This window comes from Halyomorpha halys, unplaced genomic scaffold (genome assembly GCF_000696795.3).
Source record: "Halyomorpha halys isolate HHAL.00 unplaced genomic scaffold, Hhal_1.1 Scaffold95.1, whole genome shotgun sequence".
NCBI lineage: Eukaryota > Metazoa > Arthropoda > Insecta > Hemiptera > Pentatomidae > Halyomorpha > Halyomorpha halys.
In genome coordinates, this window is record NW_027108063.1 from 101676 (window position 1) to 113074 (window position 11399).

At 31.2% G+C, this 11399-nt stretch overlaps 1 protein-coding gene across 1 annotated transcript in view; it reads right to left on the reverse strand.

The window, feature by feature from the left end:
* The window catches only part of LOC106677375 (uncharacterized), a 206629-nt gene that overhangs the window by 12652 nt on the left and 182578 nt on the right, over window positions 1–11399 (reverse strand). The gene's annotated exons all lie outside the window — the stretch shown is intronic.

The window sequence follows — 11399 nt, forward strand, 5'->3', positions numbered from 1 at the left end:
TATATATAGAGAGAGAGAGAGAGAGAGAGAGAGAGAGAGAGAGAGAGAGAGAACTGCGGGGGAAATCCTATTTTGGTACCTCAGAACAGTATCTAAAAAGATGGGTGTATCAACACAACTATAGTTGTACCTCCATAACAAACAATTCCAACAAACAGCGCTCACTACTCATCTTAGACAAACAGGACATAAACTGAAATTAGATGCACCAAAAATCAAACATTGTTAAAAAACAACAACTTTAAACGAAATTTATAAGAAATAATCACAATAGAAAATCATAAGAATCAAGCCATTAATAAAAAAAATCAGATGTACAAAATGTAAATTCATGCATTTCTAACCTAATAAATACATAAAGACACAATTAACAACATAAAGTAGAAACAGACAAAATATTGGACTGGATTACATACTGAAAAATAAACCAAAACAACCGGTACATGTTGAGGAAACCTAAACACACACCTTCCTTTCATTTCAAAACATCATAATGTAGAGCACACTACAGTTGAGAATTGTAAGTAATGTTTGTATTAAACCATATTTTAATTATAATATTTATTGGTCAGAGATTGCACTATGTATTTGTAGTTTTGTGACAATTATTTGAAGAGAGTATATATTCTAAAAAACTGTGTTTTTTCAGTGTAGAGCATGACTATGAAAACAATAAAGTTGTGAAACGTCGCCAAAAGATGTACTGTTGGTTTGTTTGAGGAGCCAATCTTCATTGGTCATCAACGCCATTTATATTTTATTTAATTTTGCTTATATTTGTTTAATTTTATATATTTTTTACGAGGAGAAGATGGTTGGGGTTGCGGTCAATTATCTCTCATAATTATTTATTTTTTAATTAGATTATTTATTATTTTATTTTATTTTTTTTCTTCCTTTCAATGCTATATTTTTGTCAGTAGATGTTGTGATTTTAAAAATTCTACACTAATTCTATTATTTTATCTTCGTCTCCAAGGGTTTTTGAAATATCTGGGTTTAGTCCTAAGCTATTGAGTTGTGCATTATTGGAAAATATGGCTTATTGTCAGATTGTTGTTGCAATACTGCTAGTTTCTTTTTAAATAATATAGGAGTGGGTGAGCCTCGTGTGATCTATTCTCAGCCTGGTCAGTACAACCTCCTCTTTACGGCATTTGCGACTGGAGGTACCCCAGGGTAAAACATGGTTAATTATTTTACATTAATTAAATAAATTTAACAAATTTAACAAATTTAATAAATTTAACATTATAATTACTCGTGTTCGTTCTTACTTGGACAGAATTACAAGGATACATGTCCAAAAGGTTTTTTAAAAAATTGGAATACTTAAAATTATCCATATCTTTGTTAGTAGTACATTTGTTGTTTTATTTTCTAGAGAATCTAAACACAACTACAGCCAACCGAAAAACCAATTTTTGAAAAATTTAATAAATCAGGTTTAATTTTCATCATAACTTTTTTTTTCTGTACTGAATAAATCGAGAATATTAACTTTCAGGTCAATATTTACAAAATACTCATGAATCCATTGTATAACTATTTGTTAATAATGGAGCGATTTAGATGATTCTAGTTTTTTATTTAAGAGAATGTTACTATTTTTCAAATGCATGTAGTCTTCTAGAAGGTAGTATAGTTTTCAAGTTATTAGAAAACTACTTATTATTATTTTGGTATTAGAAATTTTTTTTTTAAGCTACTTAGTGTGTACGAGTATGATTTTGTTTTCTAAACTCAGCCTTATTACACTCTATTATATAAGGGGAGCGTCTATTAATAATTTCTACTGGATTAACATTGCTGTTTTCGAGATACACTCATCAATAGTCCATCAGTAACTAAGCGAGTTAAATTAATAATAAAATTAGTGTATAATATAATAATAAAACATTAAGCTGCAGAAGTGCTATTCAATTTCATGTTTAAATTATTTCAGGACAAAGTTAATAGTTAATTTGAACTTTGATATTTCGAATTTTCTAATATTTTGAGTGAAATTGGACATAATTGAACCTACTTTTTATATGTTTCTTTTCATTTAAATATTTAGCAGTTGATTAGATATCTCTAAGCAATTTAAATGGTTTCAACAATCCGAATTCAATACTTTGCTTAGATATTTTTTATATTATTGTATTTTTGTTTATAAACAATTATTACCTTTCATACGGTTCCATGTTGGCATATTATTGATTAAAATTTAAATAATGAAAAATACGACCGTAGTTGGATTCTGATTGTGGCGTGGGTATAGCAGAAAAAGACGGGCAAAAGAATAGAAGATAGATAGGGACTATTCAACATCACTCGGGTTTCGAGGATTGAAGTAAAAACTCCAAAAAAAAATCGTGCTCTATACAATCGAAAGAGCTGCGGAATATCGAAATCTACAATAGTACTAAGAAGGGAATCGAACTGAACCGAGACATACCTATTATGTCTGAATAGAAAAAAAATAAATAATGGATTCGTACGGCCACTTTAGAAGGACATGTGTATATGGATCTCGTGTAGGAGGTGTGAAAAGGAGAACTTATGTTATTTATAAAGGGTTAGGGGAAAAAAGTATTGTTTAAGAATTTTAATAAATGTGCTGTGAATAGTGGTAAATAAATTATAGTTATATGCAAGTGGAGAAGATTATCACGGTGTGCAGACACCAAAAAAAATAAAAAACACAAATAAACAAAAAGTTATTTATTCATGCCGATGTTTCGACCTGAGTTCCAGGTCTTCATCTTAGTACAAGAGCCGGGAAGAAAAAAAGGCAGTTATCTCACCCCAATTTTTTATTACTTTAATGAAAATCATGTATAATTAATAGGCAAAATTGATGAGTCTGCCAAGTATAGGTAGAAGGAATAAAAAATGGCGGCTGTTACAAAACCTTCAAAAAACATTAATTTTACATTCAGAGCTCTATATCTTAAAAACTACCAACAGCACTAGAAAATCTAAAAGAACATTATTTAAAGAAGAGTAAATTTGCTAAAATTTTAGCCCTAAAAGAGCTATTAACGTCTAATAGTTCTCGAGATATAGCTTTTTAAAAAGCAAAATGTCTTAAGAATCTACTGAAAGTTGAGTAGTTAGTTAATTTATTTTGAGAATTCTATATCTCAGGAACCATGTGACTCACTGATGTCTATTAGCACTCAAATTAAAGCTAGTTTAATGGACTACACAGAGGTTTATGACTTTTACCTTCGTAGGAATAGTAGTTTTCATGATATTTGCTAAAATAAATTGATTTATAGTTGTTCGAACAATAAGTTTAAGTTATGAAAAACTTCATATCAGAAACCGTTGGACGTACAGATGTCTGCCAGCGCTCAAATTAAAGCTAGTTAAATTTACTACAAAATAGTTGATTATGTCTATCTTTGTAGGAGTAGTAGGTTTTATGATATTTGACAAAATAAACTCACAAAATGTTAATTTCTAGTTGTTCGTATAAAATGTTGGATTTTTGATAAAATATATCTGTAGATCCATAAGACGCACATATATCTGCCAACACTCAAAGTAAAGGAAATTTAACTTACTATATACTAGTTTATGACACTTATCTTCGTAGAGGTAGTAGTTTTTATGATATCCACATATGAGTATAAATTTGGCAAACGAAAATTTGCCCGAACAACTATAAATCGATTTATTTTAGCAAATATCAGAAAAACTACTACTCCTATGAAAATAAACGTCATAAACTGCTTTATAACTCATTAAACTAGCTTTAATTTGAGTGCTAATAGACATCTGTACGTCAAAAGGTTTTTGAGATATTAATTTTTTTAAATAAATTCACTAACTACTGATCTTTCCGTAGGCCCAATTAACAACATTTTTAAGAAAGGTTGCTTTTTAAAAAGCTATATTTCGAAAACTATTTAACGTAAATAATTCTATTAGGGCTCATATTTTAGCAAATTTACTCTTCCTTAAATGACGTTCTCTTAGGGTTTCTTGTGTTGTTCCTACTTTTTAAGATACAGAGCTCCGAATGAAAAATTAGTTTTGTTTATCGCTTTGAAATAGCCGCCATTTTTTATCCCCCCTACCTATACTTTATTTACCGCTTTTCAGAGCTTTATTAAAATTATTAAACAATACTTTTTTCCCCTCACCCTTTTCTCCAATTATTTATCCAGAGTCAATATCTATCTTCACCTCTACATGCATATATAGTATTTCATAGCTATAATAACTTAAAAATGACAATAATCAATCGACCATTGGTGAAATTTCTTGTTAAACATCTTGCTGACTACTTAATTTGGAAATAAAGGTTGCATATAGGTAGATAAGAACCTGGGAATATCTTGACATTGAAACAAAAAAAAAATGCTGTATCTAGTGCAAGTCTACTCAGTTTCGTAAAATTAATTGAGCGGCAACGAGATTTTACGTAAATCGAACTCATCGCTCTCAAATCATTCAGAATCAACGAAAATTGGTTTTAAAAAAATGTATCGATTGGCCATAATTTAATATAGGGATTCCTGATATTTCGACAAATAAAATAAAATTAAATCAAACCATGTTTACGTATGCCCACTATTTCCTTTCAGAATTGAGGATAATATTTTAATGCTGATAATTTGAAGTTTTATCTAAATTTATTTAGCCTTTTTCCTGTAAAAAAATCTATGTTTTATATTGAAACATTTTGTTTTAAGTTGTAAAGTTGTACTAGCTTAAAACTTTCTCAGGATTCAGTGTAACGGAAAAAAAGTTTCAGTGACCGATTGATAATGATTTACGTTTGTTATTTTATATGAAGTATTGCATTCCAAAACCAGCCAAGTCCCACTATCCAATTTATAATTTTAAGACTTACAAATTTATAATTTTAATTTTTTTTCATTGACCACATCCAAAAATCTTCTCCTCATATTTATTATCCTCGGTAAACTAGTTTCTCATCATTATAATTTCAAGAGTTCTCGCTCTACATCAATGCATAAATTGCAGTTAAGGTACCCTCAAACAATTTCTCCTTTACTACTCATACCTAATTTTGGTTTTAAAATAGTTCTTAACAAGCTATAAGTGATCAATATATATGTAAAGATGTTTAAGCTTATTTTTTGCCTAGTGGTATTATAAAGTAAATATTACGTTACAATTAGGTATTTAAGGAATTAACTCGCAAAAGGACGTAGTTCAATGAATAATAAATATTTATTTCAAATAATATATTATATATTATCTTTATTTTTGTATTAATTTAAGATTCATGGAGTAATTATCCAGTTCTGGAACTTTAATACAATACCAGTAATCTTGCCTCCAAGCAACGGATAAGATACGCTGGTCGATCGAGCACGAAAGGTCCGTCCCGTTCTACCCCGGAAGACCCTTTCACGATTCAAACGAATCAACAGGCTCTGTAATTTCCGATGTTGGATGGGAACTGATTGAAGGGGACATCAAGAGGTAGCAATTGGATGGGTATATATGGTGCTGGTCGAACTAATCTTCTCCAGTTGGTCGAAAAATAGTAATTTTTTTTTTCTAAACCCTATAGGAACGTTGGGTTGACATCAGGAGATGCTACGAAAAGGGGGTGATGAAATCTCTTTGATTTCAACTGCATTGGGAATGCATCTGAAGAGGGAGCTGAGGAAATAGGATTTTTGGAAATGGGAAACGATCTGAATTGGTGTAATGGCGACGGGGCTCACCAGGTTGTTTGATTAGTTGATTATAATATCAGTTAGTATTCTCAATATAAACTGAGGCTGTTTACGTATGTTTGCCACCTTTATGATCGCCCTTTCTGTGTCAGTGTCCTGAATGAGGGGTTTATACATTACTGGAGGCTATCAAAGAATTTGAGATTTTATTAATTTCTTGAGATTAACTGTAATATTTAGCCCTTCTAGTTTCCTTGTGACCTCGGTACAAACTTCTCTGCACTTAATACGCTTCTATAAGTGACTATATTGTTGGCGTATGACGCTATAGTAGCATTACCATATTTCACTCCAACTGTTTCAGCTGTATATATTAAGAACAGTAATGGAGACAGCACAGACTTTTGGGGAACTTCACAGGGGAATATGACATCCGAATACCGCCTTGGCGACTCGTACCCTTAATGAACTGTGTAGTAGGAATGGTTTCAGTAGAGTGTAGAGTTACTACGAGAATTCGTGGTTCTGCAATGCCTTGCATATCAGATTGGGGACACTGAATCGAACGCTTCCATGCAATCTATCAAGATTATTGCTTTTGCTTCGTTCTTCATCGTCTACTGGGTTACTTTCCCGTAGTTTTGCCCGGTGGTGGTCCGGGTAGACGCCGGTCTGAAAGCCAGTCTGCTCTGCTGGCATCAGGGTCATCTCTGAACTATAAGTTTTGAGATAAGTAAGATTAATTTTCTCAAAAACCTGTTCGGCTGGTTGGGTTCCGGTCTTCACGGTTTTCAAAAGCGGCAAGAGGGTAGCTCATTTTCATACCTCAGGTAAGTATCTCAACTTAAGATAGGAGTTGATGTGGTTCGACAAATGAGCTATGCGACTCCTGGGCAGCTGTTTCAGCAGTATTGATTGTATTTTGCCATAACCTGGGGCCTGAATCCTCCTCGAACGACGAAGAATAGCTTTTAGTATTTAACGGGGATACAAGATACGGCCAACCCGCCCCGCTAAACACCCCCTCCTTTTTTTTTTTTACCATTCTGGGACAACCCCAATTTGGCGACGGTCTTATATTACCTTTGAAACATTTGTTTAAAACAGAAAGAGGAGACTCGAATTAGTTAAATCGAACAACATTAATATAGCGGCTAAAATTGGAAAACGGCGTGAAATAGAGTCTCAACTGCTCTCTTCAGCAAAAACTAAGAAAAGCTAGGATACTTTCTCAAAGTCAAAACTGAAGAAAATCTAAGACAGGAAGGTTCAAAACTTAGTTGAGTTGACGTGGAATGACCTATTCCTAAATTATTTCGCGGAGCCCCGGTTGGGAACCACGCTGACAACTTGAGTAGTAAAATCACAAAAAAGTCGTCTCTACTAGAAACGGGTATGTTATATTGTATTTGTTATTTTTTTTAAACCGTTGTTGCCAATATCCAGGAGCCGCCAATGCATAATACAAATTGAATTATAAAATAGTTTGTTGAAAAGAGCCTATAATTTAGCTGTACCTAGAAGTAAGTGAAAATTAGTGTAGATCATTTGAAAAACACGATAGTAAAAATGTACCACTCTGTATGTCTGGTAATGTGGGTGCTTAGTCCTAATATGGCAAAATTTTCAAAATGGGCGCTGTATGTTTTTAGGTTTATACAATAACTGCATAAAGTATTGCAAATACCTTAGGTAATAAACAAGTAAAATTTGGAGGATTAAATGCTCAAATTTCGATATAAATAGACATGTGTAGAGATGAAGGTATATATACTTTTTTTAAACATATTTTTACCCGATCATGTTGTCGAGTACCAGTGTAGTACAGTGCATTCAGGACCTATTTGTGATGAAGGGATTTCAATTTTTTTTAAACCACAGAGTGGGCTAAACTGTTTAATAATCGTGTTTTTAAAAATGTTTGCAAAATTATTCCTTATTAGTAATTAGTTTACACTTACTTCTAGGTTAGTATAAGGTCTTGCTAATTGTACATCTGCCACTGATGCTGATAATAGATATAGTTTGGTTAGTCAGGTTCTCTTTTTTTTGGTTGGATAAATCAGGGAGGGGGCAATATAATATATATATTTGACATTGGGTTTTAATTCTTTACTAATACAATTACTCACCGAATTGTACTTGCTGGTAATGTCAACTCATTAAGAAAGCATACCTGTCCTCTAATCATGGAGGATCGTTCCTGCTGTTTGCACATTATCGCCTGTTCAATCTGCGTTAGAAACACCTGTTCTGTATGTAAAGCCCAAAATCATGGGAAATTATCATTAAATCTACGAGATGTTCACTTGCCGTCCTTATGTCTATCCAATTTGGCAATTTAGGAAACCGTTCAAGCTAACAAGATGTTTTCCATTTGAATTCGATATAACAAAAGATTTGTCCATATACTCTTTTTAATTTTTTTAACAATTTACTTGAATTTTATAAAAACTGTTAACTTTTACTAAATAAATTCAGTGAAAAAAAATATTATTCTCAATGATATTTATTTTTTCCATACATATGGTAGTTCGTGGTAGTTATAAACGAGGAATTTTTTGTTGTTATTTAATTCTCTCTCTTTTGTTTTTAAATTAGTTATTCATTCGTCCATTGGGGGCTATGATACATTATAATCTCATGAGAAATACAAATGTGGATTATCTATAGCAGCGATTCCCAAACTTTTTTTTCACGGCATCTTTCTTAGGTTAAAAAAAATTGCTACACACTATTTTACCTTAAAAAAAAATTGGCTTAATTATCCTCAGAATTTCTTTGGAAAAAGAAGAAAAATAGTGCAAAGTAAATGAACTGTATATTTTAGATGCTATTTTAATTTCAATTATTATTATTACTTTATAATATTTTGGGAAAGTATTATTCACTTAAGAGACTCACGGGTAATCCCAGTTTAGGAAACGCTGCTCTATGGAATAAAATTTTAGAAACAAAATGGTGGCAAAAACCTATTCACTCTATAGGAAGATATCTACATTATACCAGCCAATGTCCAAAAAGATTAACGCAGCCAAAAATTTAATAAACCGCGCGCGAAAATTAACATCCCCTAGATACCAAAAAACAATAGAAAACAAAACTGTAGATCTCTTCCTGTCAAATGGGTACCCACATAATCTAGTCTGTCAATTAGTAAAACAATCACAAACATTGACACAACGACAACTCTATGAAACAAACAGCAAAAGCTACTACACAATTACATACAAAAACACGGCCACTTTATCTAAACTTTACTCCAACACGGATGATAAAGATAAAATAGAGCTACAATGTAATGTAGTGTATGAAATTCCCTGAGAAGAAAACTACGGGAAATCCAACTTTAGAACTTCAGAACGGTTTCTAAAATGAAGGTTGTATCAACAAAAACATAGTTATACCTCAATAACAAACAACCCCAATAAACCTGACCAAACAGCTCTCACTACACATTTTATACTAACAGGACATAAATTCAAATTTGATGCACCAAAAATTATACATCGAGAAAAACACAACTTCAAGCGATATTTAAAAGAAATGATCACAATATAAAAACCTAAGAATCAAGCGATTAATAAAAAATCAGATGTACAAATGTAAATTCATATTATTCTAACCTAATAAATACATAAAGACTCTCACACAAAAAAACTATATACACCCAACAGTCGAGGAAAAAAGTTATCAATATATGTTATTAATGATATTTTAGAGGAGTCAATCAATAATATTATATTTTTATTATTTATTCAATAATCAATTATATTTTGGCGGCGTATTGAAACTATTGTACTCATAGTCAAGTTCTAAAATAAAAAAGTAATAGTTTTTCTGAAAACAGAATTTTCTTAACTAATTACTAAACACTAAACTGGACAGAATACATTTTAAAAACACATTTAAAAACACAATGTAAAACTTAATTTTTAAAAAAAGTTTATATATAGTTTACATACATAAATATTTGTTTATATATTGAATAGAAGATTGAAATTTTTAATAAACTTATTAATCATTTTCTCCGTTCACTTCTGAGGTAGATGTTTTAAAATTCATTTCTATCCTGAGAAGTTGTGATCGGAAAATAAATCTAACCCAGGACCGGAGGTAGACATTTCAAAGTAGAGACTTGGAAAAGAAAAGAATTGGGGACAAAGAACAAGCGTACCAAATCAGATCTTTAACCCACATAACCTCTAGCTTCGGCAAGAAATATATTTAAATCAGGACTCTTTGTTTGAGGTAGCCTTTGTCTTTCTTTATCTACTTTTTATTGTACTTTTTCCTGAATATTCGAAACCCTTGCTTCTTTAAGACGACCTGAGCTCTTTCTAACTGTTTTCAGTTTTCTTTGTCCTCTGTTCTTAACTCAAAAACTTCGGTACCTGTTACATGCACTAACAAAACTAATTTGTATTAGCTTTATTTTTTACTCTTTATTATATTATCAAAAAGTGTATTTAAAACAATATTGTAAATGCACAATAGTAAACGAAAGCTCAATAAAAAGATGATTATAGAGAATAGACTATGATAAAAAAAAAATGTACACAGTGGCTGTAAAAACAGTTCGGATCATGCTTCTTTTAGTCTTTTTCTATTAGTTTATTTATAATAATAACTAAATTATTAAATACAACCTTTTAACTAATATGACTATTAATAATTAAATATAACCTAGTTTGTTTGTTCATACAAATCTTAAACATTTTAATTATTTATTGAAACTAAACTAATAACCTGCTTTGTGTTTACATCTACGAGTTTACATGTTACTCCTAAATTCATTAATTCGTTGCTCTCCAGGGAACCAGTCGAGGGAATTGTGGCGTCACTTTAGTAACCTCGAAACTGTACCGGTTTCAATTCGGCCCCGAAGGTTGACTTTTATTTCATGGTGGCCCCACGGGATGAAATCTCGACCCTCCCATACTAATTAGTATAAGTCGGAGATCACTCCGTATGTCAGATTGCCAGGGTGGAGGAACAAACAAACAAAATATTCTAAGCAATGTAATATAAATTACTTTAACTTTGAATTTGTAATTAAAACTTGTAAATTGCAACTGATTTTATATTTATTTACGGTTTATCGGGTAATGTTTCCTTGAAAAGTTGAAAATTTAAAGATTGTTATACGTGTTCCAACTAAGATGTTGTCCCAGCCCTCAGTACTTCTTGCTACGCCAATAGAAATCTGGACAAAATATGTAATAACTATTATTAATGAAAATAGCCAAAATAATAGTAAAAAATGTGTGGATATAATTTTTAAATTGTATGCAAAATATAAAAAATAAATGAAATTTATAAAAATAAATGAAAATAAAAAACTTAATCTAATTTTTAAGTAGAATTTGTATCTTAATTTTTTTGAATATTTGCAATAAAGTGATCGACGAATCCATATTAATGAACTTAGTGGGGAGTCCCCTTCTAAGAATGGTTTTAATCACTCTCTCCCCTTCCGTCTCCCTCTTCCTTGTCCTCCCTTTCTCTCAACATAATATTTATTTAATTATTTTTCATTTATTATTTACGTATGCCCTCGTTGCCAAAAGATGTGTTTTTACAAAGTTGTATTATTACAATACAATACTATTATTATTGGCTGATCTCAAGACCCCCCGAATATATATAACTTAAATATCGGCGAAAGCAAAACTTAAAAAAAAAGAGGTAGAAGGAATAAGATCTGACAAAGTTGTATTATTGGCTGATCTCATGAGCCCCCGAAAATAT